Consider the following 21,748-nt stretch of genomic DNA (forward strand, 5'->3'; position numbering starts at 1 on the left):
TTTAGGGCTGCTCCTGCAACATATGGAAGTTCCCGGGGTGGGGTCAGATTGGAGCTGCAGCTGCTGACCTACGCCACAGCAACACAGGATCCAAGCTGGATCTGCATCCTATGCCACAGCTCATGGCAACACTGGATCCTTAACCCACTGAGCAAGGCCAGGGATCAAACCCACAACCTCATGGATACTTAGCCGGGTTCCTAATCTGCTGAGTCACAACACGAAACCCTCCACATAAAATTTAAAATTAAGAGTTCCTGTTGTGGCTCAGCGGAAACAAATCTGACTAGCATCCATAAGACACAGGTTCGATCCCTGGCCTCACTCGGTGGGTTAAAGATCCAGTGTTGCCATGAGCCTTGTGGTGTAGGTTGCAGACATGGCTTGGATCTAACATTGCTGAAGCTGTGGTGTAGGCCAGCAGCTACAGCTCCGATTGGACCCCTCCATATGCCACAGCCCTAAAAAAAATAATAATAAAAGTATCTTCAAAATAAGTCTGATGGGATTTTCAATGAAATTACATTGAATCTATAGATAATTTGGGTAAGGATCTTAATAAGTCTTCTAATTGCTGAATATGGAAACCTTTCATTCTTTTAGATCTTTAATTTCCTTCAAAATGTTCTCTAATTCTTACTGTATAGGTCTAACTATTATTGCATTCATTCCTAAATATTTTATTTTTCTGATGCTCTTGAAAATAGGGTTTATTTCTCTTTGTATTTTTGGGATTATTTGAAGTTTTTTAGAACTTCATTTGAATGTTAACACCAGTTTTTAAACTGTGCTTCTTTGCATCTTTTGGCTGTTTTATGGATTACAGTATATCTTGAGCTTTTTATAGACCACATTACAACTAACCTTATACTATTTCATATAAAACACAGCACTCTTTCAACCCATAGATATATATCTTTTTCTTCTAGGCTGCATCTATATCCATTGTCAACACAACATTATATTTTGGCTTTAGACAATGAGCAGTAATGACTTAGTCTTGCTCTAGGAGAAGTCTGGCCTTTGACCTTGGCTCCTGTGAGGTGATCTCCAAGCCCTCAGAATGTCCTGCCTGATACCCAGTGATTGTTCCCTGTGTGTCAACTGTCATTCTTCTCTTGCTTTTTCAAGTTTGGCTCTTTATATTCAGGTTTCAATAGTTTGATTATGATGTTCCAAAACAAAGCCTCCTGATGTTTGTCATGCTTGGCATTTTTTGAGCACACTGAGTTGTACATTTATATTTCATTAAATTTGGCCATTATTTTTTTCAAATTTTGTTTTTCTTGCCTGGTTTTCCCTCTTCTTTCCTTATGGGGTTCTAGTTACACGTATATTAGACCATTCGATACAATTTTACTAGGTCTTTGAAGTTTTGCTCATTTAAAAATCCTTTTTTTCTGATATTTTGCATAATTTCTGTTGATCTAACTTCAGGTTCACTTACCCTTTTCTCTGTCATTGCCACGCTGCTCTGGAGTCCATCTGATAATTTTTTATTTCAGATATTGTATTTTTCAGTTTTTGAATTTCCATTTAGTTCTTTTTGTTGATTTAATATCTTTGCTGAAATTTCCTATCCTTTCATTATGAACATTTTTTTTTTATAAAGAACTTCAGAGTCATAATCGCTGCTTTAAAATCCTTGTATGCTAAATCCAACATCTGGATTAGGTTAGGGCTAATTTTTTTTTCTCTTAAGAGTATGGGTTTAAAAAAAAAATACCATTGTACCACTAACACACTCACTGTTTGAAAAAAATAGTCTTGTTTTTAAAAAGAAAAACATGCATTCCATTTTTCTTCTTCAGTCAGGTAATGTTGATTATAACCAGGACATTATGAAAGTTGTAAAGAGTGGATTCTAATACTTTTCTCTGATAAGTGTGGTTTAAGAAATTGTCTTGGTTTGTGCTAGAAGTAAAAACTTTTTTTTTAAATGTAGCAGGTCCAAACTCAGTTAATCTCTCTTGTCCTAGCCAATCTGTTCGGCATCTGTTCTGCACAAGAATGGTTTAAGATTAAGAGCAAGAGCCAAACAGAATTTGGAGAATCCCTCTCTGACCATTTTTTGATAAGCCTCCCCATATCTCTTCAGTGACTGGTTTCCTCAGATTTGGTCTTTTGAATTCCAAGGACAAAAAGACTGCAGCTTTTTCACCTGTGCTCCCACTGTCACTGAATCCCTGCTGACCATACCTGGTCCCAGGCTAAAAGGACAATAATGGAAACTCACTTCGAACTCCTTTCTTATGAGCATGAACTCCCCGTAAGAATCAGGTTATATCACTTCACTCTAGTGACTTTAGCTACCTATTTTTTACATTATGTCCAGATTTTATAGCTATTATCTGCAGCAGGATCTGTATCTTACTCAGCAATTACCTCACATTTTCTTTATAGCCAGCTTTTAACTAGTAAGTTGGGATTTTTGCCTGTGTGGGTGGCATCCCATGGTTGCCTGCAGGGATCTCAGCCTCCCAGTATTGATTACTCTTAACTAAGTGGCAGTGAGGATTTCCATTGAAATTCTTATTAAATTCAGTGCAAATGGATGCAAATTGCATGCCCACATATAAGATGAAGGTATACTTGCTATGACTTACATTTAGAACTAAAATTAATGTATAGCTTTTGAAATGAAATGAGCCTAAGGAATAATTCCATTTGGTGTTGATACCTATGTTATTCTTAAGAAAGTAATATTTATATATAAACAGTACCTGAAAATTACTTCACTTTCATAGGATTCCAGGAGTGTAATATTGCCAGGTACATCAGTGCCTTGGGCCAGTCTTGCCCTATTATTTTTAACAAGAGCAGGAATAGGAGCTTCATGATGATTATCTGTTGCAGTTATCATCTAAGCTGTTTTAGAGAGGAATTCTATTGCTATAGAAAATCTCATTTCTATAGACACAAGCTCCAAAACTTAGCTGTGCATCACTTATAAATAAATCTCATTTGACTTTGGTCAAGTTACCCAAAAAGAATTCTTGGCCTCAGTTTCCTCACCTGTGATAGACAGACTTGTGGGGTGGTGTGAAAAGAGATGAAATAAGTAAGGTAAAGCAGTTGGTACTGTGCTGGGCACATGTCAGGTTAGTAAACACCTATGGTAATAATAACACTCCAGTGGTTTTGTAAAGTGCTGACAATTGACTCAGCAGAATGACATTTCCCAGAATCCCCTCTCCTTTGAGGGTGGCCACAGAAGAGATTTTAGTGGGATATTTGGAGGGCAAAGCGAGGCAACCATCATCTTATAGTTTATGTACATTGTCATCAATTTGCTTTCTCACCCACCTTGTGGGCAATGAAGCTGCAGGTGCAGCTACAACTGCCTACCTTCTCCTGTGGCTTGCCTTTAGCTTATCTGACTCCCGGACTGCCTGTGTGTCCCATGACTGAGGGGCCCCACTGCTGTAGGACAGGGGTAGGGAGAACTGAGGTAAGTCTTGGTCTGTCCTTGAGGGCTTCAGCTCATATTTGTGGGTTCTAGACTGTCCTTGCTCTCCCCTCACCCTCCATCCACTGTCCCTTCCTGATGGCCTGTTCTGGCTTCAAGCTCCAGTGTCAGATGGGAAGAGAAAGGTTTACATAGACTGATGAACCAGATCCCACAGGTACATACAGTGAACTCTCTATGTCAAGTATCTTTGTCTGTTTCTGTCCACACACATGCATGTGATGTGTATGTGCACACACACAATATTTCTACTTCTGATTGAATGTTCCCTAATACAAACAATAGTTGAGAGTAATTCAACTTGAAATACTCAAGTTTAAAAACCCTCCTTTAACGGTTTGTGACCATGACTGACTATTAATATGGTACCTTGGTTCTCTTGAAAATACCATGGAATCATGTTGCTATAGGCATCTGAAGAGCACTGGACCTTCTAATAGTAAAAATAAGGTTAATGAATGCTTGAGATGATGCTACAGATGAGGAAACTGAGGCCACAGATAACTCACTTCCTGAAGTCACACATTTAGCACATAGGCAGAACTCACACACACTGTGCTGGTTCCAAAGCCTGTGCTCTTTCATTATTCTCCTTCTCTTTCCACTGTTGCCCTCCACTCCCAGTTTTCTTTTTTGATTTTTGTCTTTTACATCATTCCAGACTGGAAATATTTTAGGAGCAGCTTGCTACATGGCATTTCACTAAAAATAATACAAGTCAAGTTATTGGCAAAAGAGTCCGCCTTGGAGGAACACCAGTTGTGCAGAGTTTAGAAAGTGGCGTGGTTGCTAGGTCCTGGTTTCTCAAGCAGGATGAATGTCAGACTTTGTGGTTGGTGGGGAACGTGTCCAGACTGATGGAGATGAGGATCACCCGACTCCCCTGTGGGCTCTGCTGAATTCAGAGTGATATCTGGACAAACCTGCTGGGACAAAGGGGCCTTATGGATTCATGGATGATAGGTCTCCTTTGCCAGTTCACTTCCCTCTCCTGACCTATTTTAATAGCTGAGTTCCTCGGGGCTCCATTACTCTCCTCTTATTACTCTGTAGTTGTACCCACACCTACTCTATTTCCTGGGCTCAGTCTGGAAGCCTCGCGGTTAGGAGTGTGGACTCTGGAGCCAGATCATGCCAGGTCTGAATTCTGGCTCTGCATGGACCTGCTGGGTGACTTTAATTCTGGGCCTAGGTTTTTCCTCATAGATGAAATGAATTTTTAACAGTTGTACTTGTCTCAGAGGGCTTTTAGGAAGATTTAACAATTGGATATTTATAAAGTGCCTTAATAGTGACTGGTAATTGGTGGGCATTTGAAAGTGTTTATTAAATTTGCAAATTTCCACTGTATTCCAGGCCCAGATGCTAACTCATCTGGATATGACACAAAACAGCATCTCCAGAACTGAATTCAATCTCTCCTAAAACATCCTCAGCCTTCAGAGGTCCCAATGTTAAGGATTACCCCGCCCATCTCCATTCAGTCTAGAAACACAAGAGTCACTTTCACCTACTATTGCCCCTGCCTCCTAAATGGCTTTCTATTTCTATCAACTTTGTCATCACTGGTGGGCAAAGTCACCATCATCTGCTCATGGACCATAAGAAACGCAAATGGTCTCCCTATATCTATACTCTTACCTCTCCAGCCAAGTTCCAAACTGTGAAAAAGGGGCTCTTTCACATGTGACAATGACATGCACTTAACAACAATGTAAATCCATGGGAGAGTTTAGCTTCTAAAGCTTCAGAGCCTTGCACCTTCAAGACACCATGTATTCTGCCTCTGCTTACTTCTTCGGTTTCAATCTTCACCCTGCCTTTTTCCCCTGGGTCCTTTAGCTCATGGAACACACGGTGTTCCTTTCCATCCCATCCCAGAAATGCAGTTCCCTCTGCTTAAAATAGCAGTCCTCTCTCTTTGTGCTCCCTTGCTACCTCCACTGACTTACCTCAAGATGCAACTTGATGCCCCTTCCTTCTACCCCAAGCCACTCTCATATCCAAGTGGGACACTTGAGTCGCACTCTTGCTTATACTACTCTGTGTCTTACCATAATCACAATTTAGTAGTTTATTTAACTTGTCTTCCCACTAGACTTTTCACTAGGCAAAGGCTTTCTCTTGTTCAGTGCTGTATTTCTGATGCAGAGAATGAGCCCCACAGACAACTGTGTGGTGAGCGACTCTGTATATGGTTTTACCCTTGTCATAACACCTTTGATCAGGTCAGTGGGCATAAGTGAGTAGCAGTCAGTGACTCCCCCACTCTGACCCCAAACACATGAAAACAAAATTGTACCCTGGGTTCCTAGATCCTAAACTTCTAGAAATGCAGTATCCATATATCTTTAAAAAGCTTTTGTTTCAGATTTTCTTGGCACAGTTTGGAACCTTAACACGTTGAAGACATTTTGTATAACTTACAAAGGAAAGTTCCATTCCTATACAGTATCTTTTCCAAGGTGTGCCTTTATTCCTGTGACAGAACACAAGAACAAATCTCATTGTGACTTTTTATTTCAACTTTCTCCCTCAGTGCCCATAATGAGCCACGAATCTTTGAAACAGATCATTCGTTTTATCATTCCTCAGTGGCCAAGTCACCGGGAAAGCATGATAATACTCTAGCAAAAAAGAAAAGATAATAAAAGGCTGCCCAACGGGCAAATTTACATTGTTAAGAATTCCTAGCTTTTTTGAGAAAATAACCTAGAGTGAATGAATCAAACTTTTTGTTTCAGGAGAACCAGGTGAAAAGGAAGCAAAACTGCTTATCAAGTAGTCAGTTATCAACTAAGAGGCTATGTATAATCCATAATATTTTATATCATCTAATGTATATTTTGTGTTATAATTGAAAATTAAAACACAAACATTTGAATACTAATGTTCAGCTCTAACACACAAACATTTGTTTGCCTGGTTTGGTTTTAGTCTTGAGCAAAATTTCCTGGAGTTTTAAAACATATTTTCCTCACTTGATTCATGACTGCAGATTACAGCTGCATTTTCTTTTCTCTGTTGGATGTGGAAATGAAATCATGGAAAACATTTTTTCTCTGTAGTCGAACTATGTCTTTCTACTTTGCTCAATCCCCAATCTTCCCCAGGGATTTAAAACTGCATGTAAACCCATTCCCGTCATGTTCATTGAGTTGAGACTACTGAGGTGGTGGGCTACCCAGGCTCAGGAGACACACACAGACAGCATTAGCATGTCACACGGCTCAGATTTCAAAAGAGGTCATGGGAGTTTGGGATGTTTCCCGCTTCTCGCTACTGAAATAACCTTCAAAACTTCAGAACTGGTACTTTTATTATAATAAAATTAAGACTCTGACGTTCATTCTCATGTTTATAGTTTTAAAGATTTCCAGTAGGCAGTTTCTCAGTTCCAATTAACTTAAAGAGTCCCAGTCTTGTTATTCTATCTTCCAATGGCTTGTTGACCTTCCCTAAAGTAGTAGACATTTGTTAGTTTTGGGCAAATCAGAATCCAGTCCATCCCCAGTTGTGACTGGGAAGCCATCACTTGCTGCTCTCACCATATATGGTCTTAGTGGTGCTGCATTCAACACTGATCTAAGGACAGTATCTGAGCCACCTCGGCCAAACAAAGCCTCATATTCTCCCGTCCACAGTGAATGGGTTAGAAATAGGCATGTGACCACTAATTGATGCCATTGAAATATTTCTTACAACTTTCAGAAGTGAGACAAGCGTGTTTTGGAGGGTTGTACTTAAAAGGAGCATGTTGTGAGGCTGTTGCCGCTGTCCTATCACAAAGGGGAAACCTGAGAATGGAGTAGTGATACTTAAAGAGCAGCCTTCCACAACCTAAGTGGAGCCTGGGGCCTTAAAATGTCACTAATAACCTACTCATCAGTTCTCAAACTGAGGGGGTAATGTGAGTGATTTTTTAAAATATCTGAGAGTTCCGAAGATGAAATATATGATGCATAAACTTCAAGAGTTTTTGAGGGCTGTGGAACCAAGTCTTATCATTGGTCATACAAATGAGTTACAGTTGGGGGAAGTAGATGTATCTTTGAGTGCAGGTTTTGTGGGGCTACACGGCATACCAGTTCATTCAACAATTCCCTCCACGTTAAATGGACAGAATCAGTACATTGCTACATTTTCTGTACCAAAGATGAACTTCAGGAAAGTAGAATATAATAGGATTTTGTTGTATTATGTGATTTTATAACATGCCCATGAGTATTAAGGATGATAAATTATGTCAATGTCAAGAAATAGAACATTACTGGTTCCTTAAAAAGCTAAAAATAGAATTATCATATGCTCTAACAATTCCACTCCTGGGTGTATATATATGAAGAAAAGAAATACACTAATTCAAAAAGATATTTGCCCCCAATGTTTATAGTGGCTTCACTTATAACAGACAAGTTATAGAAGCAACTTAACTGTCCATCCATCAACAGATGAATTGATAAAGATGTGACACACACACACAGAGGAATGTCACTAAGCTATAAAAATGAATTTCAGCATTTGCAACAAGAGTGAAATAAGTCAGTGAAAGACATTAGTAAAATAAGTCACTAATACGTCATTAGTGAAATAAAACAGATATAAGTGAAAACTGTTTTCCTCTATGTGGACATCTAAAAAATAAATGAACAAATACAACAAAGAGACTCACAGATGCAGAGAACTAGTGATCAGTGGGGAGAGGGTTGCAAGATTGGTGAAAAGGATTAAGAGGTACAGACTATTATATGTAAGATGCAAGGTTGTAATAGAGCCAATAGTTTATAATCACTTATCTATAAAAATACTGAATCACTCTGTCACTCTGTTGTATACCTGAAAGTAGTTAAGTCAACTACACCTCAAAGTGTAAAAAAAATTTATACTGCTAAAACTACCTGATGTTTTTAGAAATGGTATGTTAGGAGTATTTTACCAAGTATTTTTCTTGATACATAATTAACTTTTCTCCTGGAGAAAAGTACAAAATTTATTATTAATGATTATGGTGATAATAACTGTTTACTGTATACATACCAAGCAACACACATTGTGCTGAGTTCTTTTAATGGATCGTCTCATTCAATCCTCTCAAAACTGCTTTGAGGTACATGCCATGAGTGTCCAGCTTTTGTAAGTGGCATTAAAAAAACCTGCCCCCAATTACATAGCTGTAAAGTGTTTGAGCTTGGATTTGAACTCAGGCCTGCCTGAGAGATGAACATCTTGTCTTCACTACTACTGCTCCTATGACCATTTCTAACATTCATTTGGTGCCAACTCTCTTCCATGTCCCAGGCACAGGTTGAGGAACTTCTGTTCAACAACCCATTTACAAGTGACCTCTGTTCACTGTCCCATTTACACTGCACTGCAACCCCATAGCATCGTTACTGGCATTATGAACCAAGTTGCACGACAGGATTTTGGTGCTTTTGGATTATTTTATGCCTTAAGTTTCCCTCAGGCGTTTATGAAATCTGTGCATTGCTACATATACATGAATGAATGTCCATCAAAGAGAACAGCAGCTTTGGAGCAAACAGGGTAGAACGGCTCTGTCTACTGAAGGCAGCCGTGGAGGGGAATGAATCTATTCCACAGGGACAAATCAGTGTTGGCCAGTCTTGGGAGTTATTTTTAATTGGAGCCAGAAAAGAGATCATGGTTTATGGCCCAGAACTGATATAGCCTGTGAAATATTTTTAAATAGTTTTTAAAAAAATAAAGTGGTATTCTTTGCTTTAAAAGGACAACACTCTTAAGAGTAGGATCACCTTAAAAATAATGACAATATTAAGGAGTTCTCGTCGTAGCACAGTGGTTAATGAATCTGACCATGAGATTGCAGGTTCGTTCCCTGGCCTCGCTCAGTGGGTTAAGGATCTGGCGTTGCCATGAGCTGTGGTGTAGCTCACAGACACGGCACGGATCCCGCATTGCTTTGGCTGTGGCGTAGGCTGGCGGCTACAGCTCTGATTAGACCCCTAGCCTGGGAACCTCCATATGCCGTGGGAGCCGCCCTAGAAAAAGGCAAAAAGAAAATTACAATATTAATGTTAGGTTTGACTTTTATATTCTCTAGCTTTCTATTTAATAGGACTTTTGCATAGTCTTATAGATTTCACAGAGGTGACAAATTTATTCTAACCTGGCATAATAGATTTATTATTAGTGGGTACAGGCGTGACCTGGTCCCTGAGAATCACCAAGAATTAAGACTCAGTCTAGAAGATTATACTCCATTTTAGAACACTTCCCACTGGAGGCAAAGATTCCTCTGTCTCCAGTTACTTCACAAGTCCATTGGCTGCACAGTAACTATTTTAAACTTAAGTCTTCGCACAGAATTTAATCTTCACTTAGTAGAAGGAGATAATACATGTTTTCTTTTACTCCAGCACTGATATATTTCTTCCATAGTTAGAATTCCTATTACTGTTTCAGGTTCTGCCTGGTGGAGTGAAAACTACTTCCTGTCTCAGCGCAGGTTAAGACCTTGTGATACTCCAAGTGTATAAATGAATTCTTTTATTCAAAGATCTCCGACAAGTGAGGCAATGTGAGCCTGGGTTTTGCAACAGGGGACTTGACAATGATCATTGAGCTTATGAAGACTTATCGTTCAAATGTGGATTTGGCAGTAGTGATATTTTTCAATGAATGTTCCAACTAAGTAAAGCATTTCAAAACACAAGGCCAAAATTACAGAATTTGTAGAATTAAAAGACCAGAAATTTGTAAGATGCTCATATCCAAATGGAAACTGAGGCATGCCTTTTAAAAAAAATATTTGATCATATGCATGTAGCTTTTTGGGGAGAAATGGAATGAACATAATTCAAGGTCCTTCTATGTGTCATTCTGTACAAGGCACAAAAACCCTCTAAGATATTTTCTTATGCTTTATAAGAGGAAACAGAGGCTCAAAGTTGTTAAATTGCCCAAAGACATGCAGTCTGTGAGCAGCAGAACAGGAATTCAAACCCAGCTCTGTTTGGCTCCAAAGCCTGTGCTCTTTCCATTATATCATCCTCCATCCTTTTATGGGATGATTTAGTTGCCAACTGGGGATAAAATAAATGGCCTTTTGAAATTCTTTCTGTTGCCTTGGTTCTATTCTCCCTTACTTGATCTCAATGTTGGCCATCACATTGCTTAGCAATCTGTATATACAGAGAGGATGGGTTAGAAAACAATGCAACCTGATAAGTTTAATGTAGCTTTTTCAAGTTTAAGTTCTCCCTCCTCAGGGTCATAAAATCTCAGAAAGAATGGACCTTAAAGTTCATCTAGTACAAGCCAAGTCTAGTGTTTAATTCTCTCCTTCTCTTAGCAAATATTCATTTGGTTCTATGTGTTAGGTAGTGGAGACAGCAGTGAACACAGACAAACCCTGGCTATCATGAAGGTTTTTCCTTAAATGTTCCTTCCTGTTCTGCATTTTGTAGTTACTTGTTCAGTAGAATAGAGGTTATAAAGCAAAGAGAAAAGGCCAAAGCATTTCAAAGATGCTCTCCCATACCTCATTAAGAACTCCCTGGTGCATAGTTGACATCTAAGGTGGTAACTGGGTATTTCAAAGTTGATTTAGTGCTTTGCCCCTAGTCGTGGTCTTACTGGTTTCAGTGCATTTCCCCCATGTGGCTTAAAGACTGTGAAAGATCTAGAAATACTTTTGCACCCTTCTGAGCAGACAAAACAGATGGACCTCAAGAGTAAGGGTTGGCAAGAGTGTGTTGTTAGTAGCTTGATCTGATGGTGGTTCTGAGGAGCTCAGTAAGTTCACCAGGTGTCTGAAAAGATTTGGAAGAGGAAAAAGGAAGTGTCTGTAGAGAGCCCATGATGGATGAAATAACTGAAGGGAGAGAGTCACAAGGCCAGGAAGAATCATGCGAATAGTGCCTACCCAAAATGTAGCCAGGATGGATGGAGAACAGAGGCAAAGCCCTCCACACAGGGATGGCGCTCCATGCCTAAAGCCCCTTAGCATTTTGTTACTTTGCCTCCACTTTTGCGGAGTCGTTTTATTTTGTCTTGTGTGTGGTACGTTATATACATCTGTCTGACTCCCTTCATGAGTGAAATTGATTAAGAGCCATGAACCATAGCTTAGTCCTCTTTGAAGGTCCCAGGACCTTGCTCTGTGCCACTTGTGCAGAGTCAGTGTTCCAAATATGATTGCAGTTGAGCACTTTCTCATTTAGTAAGGAATGTGTACCTGGAGGTAGTTTTTGAATAGTAATTGAGGTTAGGGAGAAAAGAGGCAGAAATGGTCCTTTTCCTCAACAAGCTCAATGGGAAGAAAACAGAAAACTGAAGTTGTTCTCTCTTCCTGAAGTCACATGAAAAAGCATCAAAAGGTAAAAATGAGGGGTCATCTTCCTTGTTCCATTACCAGATTAATCCTGACTTGGGGAGTTCTTACATAACCATTTCTCTAGACCTAACCAGCCCAAGGTCAAGAATATAGTCAAAACACAGTCACCGAACAGAATTCCTTTATTCTGTTCCCAGTTGACTCTATCAGAACTTCAATTGCTTTTGAATTTCTCCTAATCATTCTGGAAACCCAGGAATTTTTTCACTTATCTTCTCAAGGCAGTCATCTAGGTCTTATCTGCCAGGAGCCACTTTCCTCCTGTCTTACCCAGCATCTAAGAGGTGGTCCAGGAGCCAACGAGAGGCTGGTGACTTGGGCTGGAAGGTGTCAGACCCCAAACCAAGTGTGCATTAATGCCTTTACTCTCCCATCTTAACTGCAAACGTCGGCAGACACGAATGACTTCTCAGGCTACAGGTTCTGTTCTGTGCCAATCCATTCTGGTTTGTCTTGGTGGAAGACAGTATTACAATGTGGGTGAGTGTAGATTTTAAAAATCAACAGATCAGAGTTAGACTCCTGGAGCTGCTACTTTTTAGCTGTATGTCCACAGACAAGATGCATACATTCCTTCTAAGCCTTAGTTTCTCTATAAAATGAAAAGAAATAACGACCATATCACGGAATCACTGTGATGATTATGTATTTGATTGTGTTTCATGATTAGGAAGAGTACAATAAATATTACTGCCATCTGCTACCTATGCTACCAAAGATGCTTCTTTGTGCTCACTGTCTAAAGGTATTTTTAGTCAAATAGCTTTTTTAAGTTCCCCACTCCCAGGGGGACTGAATGGGGGAATAAATGATCTGAGTGATCATTTTTCCCAAATGACCCTATCCTCCAAGGCCTGTCTCATTGTCTTGAAACAAACACATTGCCCTCCACTCTCTCCTAATAAGTTGTCTCCCGAGGGGATCTTCTGTACTTCCTAGACAGAGCTTCAAGGAATCAACCAATGAACCGCCAAGCATGTCAGAACCCTGGAATAAACAGCTAAAAATCTCTAACATATGAAGAAGGATATGGTAATAGCTATATGTTGGCTGAGAATGTAAAGGAGATAATGTTAGAAAAAAAATTCAAGTCCCCAAAAAGGACAAAAGTCAAATATCCAACAGAGTACTTTCTGGGAGTCAAATATTATATTGTAATTTAGATTTCCCTGCAGAAAGTTGTGTATATATGTATACTATATATGCCAGAAACCATCTTTTTATTGCGTCCTGAGTACAGCCATACCCTGTGATATTGTGCTTCATTTTATTGTTTCACAGATACAGTATTTTTGCAAATTGAAGGTCTGTGGCAACCCTGCCTTGCAGAAGTCTACAGGCACCATTTTTCCAACAGCATTTGCTCACTTTGTATCTGTGTCCCATTTGGATAATTCTTGCAATATTTCAAACTTTTTCATTACATTTGTTATGGTGATCTGTGATCTTTGATGTTACCACTGTCATTGTTTTGGGGTACAATGAAACACATAAGCAGGGAACTAAATCTTATTATAAATGTGTATATGCTGGCTGCTCCACTGACCTGCTGTTCCCCAATTTCTCTTCCTCTTCTCAGGCCTCCGTGTTCTGAGACCCATTGAAATTAAAAGACATTATAAGATTATTAATTGGCCTAAGTGTTCAAATGAAGAGTTGTACATCTTTTACTTTGAATCAAAAGCTAGCAATGATGAAGCTTAGTGAGGCAGGCATGTTGAAAGCCAAGACTGACTTAAGAGACCTAGCTTATGGTCCAACTGTTAGCCAAGTTGTAAATACAAAGGAAAATTTATTGAAGGAAATTAAGTGCTACTCCAATGAACACAAATGACACAAAAGCGAAAGAGCTTTATTGATGATTTGGGGAAAGTGTAGTGGTCTGGATAGAAGATTAAGGAAATGTTGTGGCTGGTTTAAACCAAAACCTAATCCAGGGCAAGGCCCTAATGCTCTTCAATTCTTTGAAGGGTGAGAGTGGTGAGGAAGCAGCAGAATAAAAATTTGAAGCTAGCAGAGGTTGGTTTCTGGGGTTTAAGGAAAGAAGTCATTTCGATAACATAAGACATTTCTCTAACATAAAAGTTCAAGGTGAAGCACCAAGTGCTGATATGGGAGCTGCAGCAAGTCATCCAGAAAATTTAGCTTAAGATCATTAAAGCAAGTTGCATAGGATTTTTTTTTCCTGTTTTTTCTTTAAAAGGGCCACCCTGCGGCACATGGAGGCTCCTAGGCCAGGAGTTGAATCGGAGCTGTAGCTGCTGGCTGTGCCACAGACACAGCAACACATGATTCAAGTTGCATCTGTGACCTACCCACAGCTCACAGCAATGCCGGATACTTAACCCACTGAGCGAGGCCAGGGATCAAACCTGAGTCCTCACAGATAATGTCAGGTTCATTACCACCGAGCCACAACGGCAACTCCATGCACAGATTTTCAATGTAGATCAAACATCTTATGCTGGAAGAAGATGCCATCTAGGACCTGCATAGCTGGAGAAGAAGTCAATTCCTGGCTTCGAAACTTCAAAGGACAGGCTGATTCTCTTGTTAGGAGCTAATACAGCTGATGACTTAAAGTTGAAGCCAATGTTATTTACCATTTTGAAAATCTTAGGGCCCTTAAGAATTATGTTAAATCTACTCTGCCGGTGCTCTATAAATGGAACAACAAAGCCTGGATGACAGCATATCTGTTGACAACATGGTTCCCGAATATTTTAAGACTACTGTTGAGACCTACTGCGCAGGGGGGAAAAAAAAGATTCCTTTCAAAATACTACTGTTCACTGACAATGCACCTGGTTGCCCAAGAGCTCTGATGGGCATGTAAAAGATACGTGTTGTTTTCACGCCTACTAACAACATCCACTCTATAGCTCATGTATCAAGAAGCAATTCTAACTTTCAGGTCTTATTTAAGGAATACATTTCCGAAGGCTATAGTGATTCCTCTGATGAACATAGGCAAAGTCAACTGAAAACCTGCTGGAAAGGATCCACAATTCTAGTTGTCATTAAGAACATTTGTGATTCATAGAAGAGGTCAAAATATCAACATGAATAGGACTTTGGAAGAAGTTAATTCCTACCCTCAGGGATGACCTGGAGGGCTTCAAGACTTCAGGGAAGGAAAGAAATGCAGATGTGGTGGAAATAGCAAGACAACTAGAATTAGAAGTGGAGCCTGAAAAAGGGATCGAGTTGCTGCAATCTCGTGATAAAACTTGAGCCAAGAGGAGTTGCTTCTTACAGATGGATGAAGAAAAAGTTTCTGGAGATGGAATCTACTCCTGGTGAAATGACAAAGGATTTAGAATAATACGTAAACTTAGCTGATAAAGCAGCAGCAGGGTTTGAGAAGACTGCATCCAATTTTGAAAGCTCTACTGTGGGCAAAATGCTACCCAACAGCATCGATGTAACAGAGAAATCATTTGTGAAAGGAAGAATCAATGAGGCAGACATCATTTTGTCCTCTGTTAAACTGCCACAGCCACCCCAACCTTCAGCAACTACCACCCTGATTCGTCAGCAGCCATCGACATTGAGGCAAGACCATCCATCAGCAAAAATATCAGGATTCACTGAAGTTCAGATGATCATTAGCATTTTTTAGCAATAAAGTAATTTTAAGTTATGTACATTTTTTAGACATAATACTATGTCTCACTTAATAGACTAACATATAGTGTAAACTTAACTTTCACATGCACTAAGAAACTAAACAATGTGATTCACTTTATTGCAGTGGTTTGGAACCAAACCTGCATTATCTCCAAGGGAAAACACTGGTAGAAAACCTGGGACCTGTCATATGCTTCAATTCCAAGTGTGCATCATGATTCACCAGAACAATTTAGTTTGAAATTATCCCCTTATGCCTTTTGATGAAAAAAATTAATCTACTCAGTAATGAATGCATCGTCCATTATGGTTATCGTGTTTTTGGGAAAAAAAAAAAAAAAAACATGACAGCTTTATTCACTCCATGTGGCAATCTAAATTGCTTCAAGTAAAGTGCAAGGAAGACAAACACTAAAATTGAATTTGTCCTTCCTCTTGTACCCAGAGGCATATGCTATGGCTATAATGCATAAGTTAAAATGGCAATAATAATAACAGTGGAAAACCAAATGAAAATATTAAACTCAGTTAGATAACCGATTCCAAGGGGCAGCAATTTTCATGCTCCATCTACTTGGAGAAAATTTCCTGTTAATCAGGTCTATAAAAGGGTGTGGGTGTTAGTTTCCATTTTCCATTAAAGCCATAAAAGTTTCTGAACAGCCATGTATCACTTAGCTGCTGAATCCAATTTGTTATTTTTTAATTTCCAAAATCCCACCCACCCCGGAAGTTTGCTAACTGAAGCCCCAAGGGAAATGGGCCAAATGAATTCATATTACTGGGTATTTCAGCAAACACCAATGGAGGAATAAATCTACATTAGAAAATTTGACTTTTTAATTTAAATGTTGACTGGGGACTATCTCTTATCACTGTGCTGGAGAGGCTCAGTGAAGCTATTCATTGATAATTTAAATAAAACCAGCAAACCCAATTTTAATAATTTCCTGTATGCATCCTTTTCCAAAAAATTCAGTACATGTGGAGATCATCAGAAATTCTTAGGACTCTTTTCCTTGGTCTTGTAAAGAGTTCTACTGAGACCAGTGGTATTGTCACTGCCTTCATATAACAAAGCTTAATAGAACATATGACTTAGATTAATATGTAATTTGTTGGGGAACAAAGTATAAAAGCTAAGTTTCTCATTATATTCTTGTTATTACTACTATTTTAAAGCAGTGGTGGGGAGCACTTTGCATTCAGACAGACACAGCCCTGTTCAGAGTTTACTTCTGCCATGTGCTAATTTGACTTTAGACAAGCTACATAACCTCTAAATTTCAGTGATCTGTTCTGTAAAATGGGTATAAGACTTTTCTCACAAGACTGTAAAAATTAAATCAGATTTGGAGTAGAGTACTTGGCTCATAGTGAATATTATGAAATCATAGCTGTTATTTTATTGTAGTTGATTTACAATACTGTCCCATCGACAAAGTAATTCAGTTATTTTTTTCAGATTATATTCCATGATAGGTTATCACAAGATACTGGGTATTATTCCCTGTGCTATACAGTAAATTTTTGTGGCTTATTTTATACATAGTAGTTTGTATCTGATAATTCCATTATTAATTCATACTTCTTTTCCCCTTTAGTAACCATAAGTTTCTATGTCTGTGAGTCCATTTCTGTGTTGTATATAGACTTGTTTTAAATAGTAACTATTAATATTATTAAGTGCATAATTTAAGATAATGTGTTCAATTCCTTCAGGGAAAAATTAATTATTTAACCCTGATTATAACCAATAGATCACTAAGGGAAAAAAGCTTTGCTAAGGCTCTTTCAATGTATTGCTTCTCATATGCACATAACCAGACATGTACATAACCTTTTTCCCTCTAGGAAAAAGGACTTCAAGCAGAGGGCTTCATACAGAGCAACTGGAATAGGGCACTACAGGTTAGAATGCACCTTTGCGCTTTGAACTCAGATGAAAGAAGGGGTTAAATGAATATCCACTTTGCCTTCCTTGTACCAGGCACTGTGCTAAGCCCTTCACACCTTTAATGACAATTTTTATGGAAGTATTAGCCCATTTTAGAGATGAAATCAGATAATAAATTTGATTGCTATCTCATAGCTATAATGGTAGAGTGGTGGTTGAAGCTGTATTTTCCATTAGACCATGTCCTGCTTTTCTAGGAGAGCATCACAGCCTATCCCAATGACAAAGATGAGAAGGCTGGGGTGGGCCCACAGGAGAAGAGCAACTTATCTAAGAGGGACGCACATAGTAACTCCACACAAAACAAGGGAGAGGTGCAGGGGGCACACTGGCTATTAAGGACAGGGAGCCATGGTGGGTGACCCTTACATGCCTGTTGTTCCAACAGTCCTCTGCCCCAGAGCACAGACTCACATCCTGGGAAAACACAGGGCTGTTTCATTCATCATCTTGGAGAAGTGGGTAGCGGAATGGAGGAGGTGGAGGCCTGAGCTATGAAACCACACCACCTGGGCTGGAATTCTACCTTTCCCATGGACACCGTCACTGACCTTGGGCAAGTTACTTCAGACTTGTCCAAGCCTCCATTTTTCATCTGTAAAAGGGGGACTACAATCCTACCTGTCTCCTAGGTTGTTACAATAAATAAATGAGTTAATACACCCAGAGTCCTTAGAAGAATACCTGGCATCTAGTAAGTCTTCAATACATGATGCCTGGGACTAGCTTATGAGTTATCAAAATCGTGGCAGATAATAACTTTCCTACATCTCTTTTGTATTTTTGCATATCCTTGCCCTTCTCTGCACTCTTTTACATTTCCAACCAGGGATATCATGGCTGAGAAGCAAAAGCAACAGGCCCTCGAGGGCCTCCAGGCAAAGAGCATACCTACTACAGTCATAGCTGTTTCTCCTCCTCCACGTCAAGACAAGTTCTTCCCAGAGTAAGATATGGAGAAGGGCTGGAAGGAAGTAATGGAGATGGATGCTAGTCAAAGGGATCTGCACCTTTCCCTCTTAGCCAGAGTTCTCAAAGGAGGAGAAAATAGAACTATCCAGACAATGAAAAGGCATCTGTGCCCATTCTCACAGCTTGAGAAATGAGCAAGAGTCAAGAGACCTGCCTGGGTGGCCAGGTCATCCGCAGGACAGTTTCCCCTGCACTCGCACTGGGACCAGTGATGGTGAAAGGTCAGAGGCAACCCTGGAAAATTCTCCAAGGCTTTAGAATGACATGCAGATCCCATTAGAGAAACCTCAATCTGAAAGGCCTTTAGATTGGGAGTCGGGGGAGAAACAGCAGCTAACTTTGTTGATGATGAAAGTACATCATGGAGGGGGACCCAAGGACTGGGTGTCACCCCACCCCTAGACAACATAAAGGTGGCCTGATCCCCAAAAGCTACATGCTACCTGGGAAGTGGGAACAGGGCTCCAACTTCACTGCATTTCTATCACCACTCAGAATGGATGCTTAAACTGGAAGGTAAATGGAGTCATAAAATTAAGAGAATTATGCTGGCGGCTCACTTAAGTTGAAACGTTAACCCCAGCACCAACAGCTTTGGTACCAACAGGAGCTGGTACAATGCACAGGCAACAGCATTTTGGGTGTACCCTAGTGGGTCTCAATGGCCCGTCATGTGAGGTTTTGTTTTGGCTCATGTATGGGAACTTTGTCAGATACTAAATTTGTGCTAGGCATTGGGCTACATTCTTAAAATGGGATTCTCTTATTTCATTATTTCAAAAGCATGGTGGTATAAATACTATTATCCCCAATTTACAGATGTTAGATCTGAGGTCCAGAGAGGCCAAGGTTACACTTCAGTACATGATGGGACTGCGATTCGAGTCCAGGCAGAATGCTGACATGGGCTGTGAAGTACAGTGACAGCCACCTCGCTCCAGACAGTTATTGATAGCAGACCCTCTGGTGACACTGCATGGGGTTGTGCTGCTACTTCTTGGAGCCATGATGACAAATTTGCAGGGCAGGCTAGAGAAATTCTACAATACTCTGGAGGAATTTCAAGACCAGCTGGAGTTCTTGCTGAAGAGGGCCAAGCCAGAAGAAAAACCATTACCCTTCTGATCTTATTTGTATGTCTAGGCTGGTGTAGCTCACGAAGGCCATCCAACTGGCACACCCACCCACTACCGGCAAGCATGGTGGCGTCTTTCAACATCTAGGGTTGCTCATTCTAATCTGCTTTGTTGCTTGTTAACATAACTTCTCTCTCTGGGCTTTCATTTCAGGATCTTTTCTGTGGCTTTAGTATCCGGCAGTTCCCTAGGGCTGTGAGCAGCGTTCCCCTTCTCTGAGCCTCTCAATCTGCATCAGGAAACCCTTCCTCAGTCATGTGATGGCTTTTCCAACCTAATCCTTGCTATATCTTTGGACCACCACTTTTTTTTCCACTAGAACCTTTTAGTTTATGTTAAATTCCTATTAATTAGCCCTCTAAAAGCTTTCTTCCCCCATCCCTCAGTTTTCCATCTTATTGTCATGCTTTACATCCTGTAAAGTCTCCTTGATTTTAACTTCCAACCTTCTTTTAAATCTTGAGTTTTCAGAAATCATGTTTAATACCAAAGAGCTCTTTTTGTTGTTGTTCTTGGTTTCTTTTAATGGCATTATATATATATACACACATATAATAAGGTACATATATATGCACACAGATATTTTGGTAGGTGCAAAATCATCTCAACTCTGAGAATTCTAAGTGGGGTCTGTTGCTGTTCTTTAACTTCTCTTCTGCTCCCTGAATCATCTCCAATTTCTCTGGAGCCAGTTTTTATTGTTTCGAACTATGTGAGTTAATAATGTGTTAACCAACCTTACCGTGGTGATCGGTTCATAACACATGTATATCGAGTCATCACATTTTATACATAAACATATAGTAATATATGTCAATTACACCTCGGTAAAGGTCAAGTCAGTTTGAATTTTCTGGGTACTTCAGTGAAGAATTTCTTTCGAGGAATGCAAGGGATGATGGTTTCTACTTCAGAACTGAGTGAGTTCCTGAGATATCAGCTGAAGTGATGAGATGCTTATCTCCTATGTTGGCAAAACATTCACTATCAAAGTAAGGGAGTTTATTCCCCCTCCCCCCAAATGTTCAGTACTTTTCTTCCATGGTTGTTTTAAGGACTAAACCACCTAATATGTATAAAAACATAAGGACTGGCACATAAGTGCTTGATAAATATCAGTTTCCTCTGAAGTGATGGAATCTCAAAGTAAACTGAAGAATTATTTAGAAACTAGAAGTGATTTGATATGGAGAAGGGGAGTACAGAGCTGTAGTTAAGCTTATGGACTACAGAGGTTCAAGTCACCATTCTACCCCTTAATTATGTGTCTTCTTACAACTCAGTTTCCTCATCTATAAAATGCGAATTTTGTGCATCTATTGGGAGGATTAAAAGGGATGATGTGTAATACATACTTGGTGGATATGAAGTACTTAGCACATCATGTGGCACATAAATGCTCAATTGTGTTATCTTTTATCATAATGTTACTCCCATGCTTTAAAGGATATTTTATACCATATTTTTAAAAGTATAAAGCATAAAAGGGCACTGGGTTTTCAATTCTTCACAGCACATAACGCTTTAAAGAATCATTTTCCCCAGAGTGTTTAGTGGCACTTTAGTCCCAGGGATGTTATAAGACAAAAAGTTTCATGTTCAAACAAGGAAACAAAACATTCTATCCCACTTTTCATACTAAAGATCTAACAAAGTCCCTCCATTAAAAAAAATCTCAACTTTGTTTAACCTAGTATTTCCTTCAAACTCCTTATCCATATAATAGCATTTATAACCTGTAGCACCGATGTTATAGAACATTCTTTAGGAAAATCTGCTTTGTCACTAGGTTTAAGTGTTTAATTGCACTTTATCAGAGTTTTCTCATTTAGTGATGATTAGTTAAGCTTAATTTCAGGCCTCTAGTTTTTTACATCATCTAAATAGTAAATTTTGGCATATCTATAGGAAAGCACACACAGTTCAATCATCGTCATTTGTAATGACTCCAAAGCTATGCTAGTGGACACTTTGGGGAAATGTTCAACAGCAACAACAAAAAGGAATATCAGGTTAAAGCAATGATCTCAGAATAAAATGCTATCCAAAAGGGACATTGAATTGTTCTAGTGACTTGCACGTGGTAGAGGGAGCCAGTCTCCAGAGATGGTTCCCAGTGAATCACACCTTCTATATTCATTCCCTTCCATGTTAATTCTGAACTGGCCCCATCTATTGCTTTCACCAACAGAATGTGGAAGTTC

General features: G+C 39.5%; 1 long non-coding RNA gene across 1 annotated transcript; it reads right to left on the bottom strand.

Annotated features, from left to right (window-relative positions):
- On the bottom strand, positions 443-14,078 carry LOC110260699. Its single transcript, XR_002344009.1, has 3 exons — positions 13,396-14,078; positions 5,897-5,948; positions 443-4,392 (listed from the first exon to the last, which is right to left on the bottom strand). It is a non-coding gene; the product is annotated as an uncharacterized LOC110260699 (long non-coding RNA).

Source organism: Sus scrofa, chromosome 5 (assembly GCF_000003025.6).
Source record: "Sus scrofa isolate TJ Tabasco breed Duroc chromosome 5, Sscrofa11.1, whole genome shotgun sequence".
Classification (NCBI taxonomy): Eukaryota; Metazoa; Chordata; class Mammalia; order Artiodactyla; family Suidae; genus Sus; species Sus scrofa.